This window comes from Lissotriton helveticus, chromosome 3_1 (assembly GCF_964261635.1).
Source record: "Lissotriton helveticus chromosome 3_1, aLisHel1.1, whole genome shotgun sequence".
In the NCBI taxonomy this organism is placed as follows: Eukaryota; Metazoa; Chordata; class Amphibia; order Caudata; family Salamandridae; genus Lissotriton; species Lissotriton helveticus.
This window is the reverse complement of record NC_136061.1, coordinates 883,844,906-883,847,220: the sequence shown is the minus strand read 5'-3', so window position 1 is coordinate 883,847,220 and position 2,315 is coordinate 883,844,906.

The window sequence follows — 2,315 nt, the reverse complement described above, 5'->3', positions numbered from 1 at the left end:
ATAGATAATATGTCTGCATAACTGGTGACAGTCAGCTAGAGAAAGCCATTGGAATAGAAAAGTGCAGCACAGCAACTAGCAGTATAACTGTTAGACAGACCTGTTGATTTTCACTAGTATCCATTAAGATTCAGGGGCCAAATTGACTGGAGAAGCGGGACCTGTTATGAAACTATTGCATAACAAAATCCTAAAAAAAGTAACCTGTGGTCTTTAGACAAGACAAGTGAATGTTTGTGTTAATGTGGTGATGGCAGACGTGAAAGAGAGAGGCCATAGTGCTTTGTTTAAAAGAAAAATGGAGCCAGGGGAGTAAAGGAAAGCTGGGAAGAGTAAAGGGGTGCAAGACCGAGGGAAGAAACTGAGGATCTGAAGAAAGAACCTCCAAGAAGGGTTCCAGATTATCTAGATTTGATGTTTTGAGGAAAGTGAAAATAGCATTCAACCTCCCTTTGAAAAACATGTGAACAGAGAAGAGTGACAAGCCTCAAAGAGGGTCTGCTGGGGATCTGGGTTTCTCGATTGTACTAAAGCAAACTCCAGTGATGTCTGTGTGAACCTACTAATGTGTAAAGACCCTAGAAGATTTCACCCTGCTTTCAGTCCGAGTAGACAGACCATCTACACATCCCTTCATGAAACTGTCTCCTTATCTGACAGTCTCAAACTATTTGCAATATCTACACTGGCACTCAAGAGGTGGCAACCACCTGTGAACCTCCAGGCGGGAACCTGTAAAAGGAACGTCAAATGAGGAATACATAGGAAACATCAGAACCAGATTGAGGTTCCACTGAGGCATGACAAAAGGGGTAGGAGGGAACACATGTTGCTAGCCCTTAAGAAAATGTGTAACAACAGTTAACTTGAAGAGTGAGGGCTGATCTGGTAACTACAAAAAAGCCAAGATGACACATAGATATAACCTTTTACAGTGCCGAAGGCATCGCCTTGCCAGGCTAACAGCACAAACAACAGCACCTCCAATAAAGAAGCAAAAAGTGGCTCAACATTACAGGGGGAACACCAAGCCACAGATTTGTCCCAACTGCTGGCGTATACAGTTTTTGTTGAGAAACGACTGGCTGTGAGGATAACATTACAGATCTCGGGAGGAAGGTCAAAACCAGTGACCACTGCGCCTTTCAGTAGGCCGGGTCACCCCCCTTGTTCCAGCCGCTACCTGCTCCTGCCGATCCTGCTGGGACTCCCGCCCGCCTGCTCCTGCCGCCGCTGCCCTCCCTGCACCCGAGCGACCCAGCCACAGCTGAGCGGCACAGCCGCCAGTTTTTTCCGCCACTGACCCCCTGCGGCCCCGCCCACCACCAGCCCATTGGCCGCCCGCTCCCGCCAACCCAGCTGACCCGCCCTCCCGTCCCCCTACTTATGACGCCCCCTCAGCGACCGCGCAGCGGACGCGCGCAGCTGGAGCGCCGACCGAGCGCCAAAGGTAAGCCCGTCTGCGCCCGTCCGCGCCTGGACCGCGCCCAGTGCCAGGACCCCTGTCTCCCGCAGACACCAGCCCACCCGCCGGACCTACGACGCCACCGAACTCTACGCACTCAACGCCGGCCGAATCCCGGGCTGCTATCGAGCCACCCCGAGACGCACCCACGGACCCTTCTGCTGCCACTCCTGCAAGTTCACCTGCATCCGGACCTGCACTACACCAGCACCGACCAAGCCGAGCACCAGCAGCAACCACCTCAAGTGCATCCTGCTCAACACCCGCTCCATCCACAGACACGCCGTCGAGCTCTGGAACCTGCTCGACACCACAGCCCCAGACGTCGCCTTCCTCACGGAAACCTGGATGAACGCCTCCTCAGCACCCGACATCGCCATCGCCATCCCGGACGGCTACAAGATCATCCGGAGGGACCGCGTCAACCAGACAGGAGGAGGCATCGCCATCATCCACAGGAACACCATCCGCATCACGACCAACAACGACGACACCCTCGCACCCACCGAACACCTGCACTTCCAGATCCACATCAACCCCAAGACCACCCTCGGAGGCACCCTCATCTACAGACCCCCAGGACCACGCACACAATTCAGCAAAGACATCGCCGACTTCATCAGCCCGCACGCCTTCCTCTCCGCTGACTACATCCTCCTCGGGGACCTCAACTTCCCCACCTGGAGAACAACAACGACCGCAACACCACCACCCTGCTGGACAACCTCGCCAACCTCGGGCTCAAGCAGCTGGTGACCACCCCCACCCATTACGCCGGACACACACTCGACCCTGTGTTCTCATCCAGCAAGGACATCACCTTCAGGCACACCACCGGACTCCACTGGAC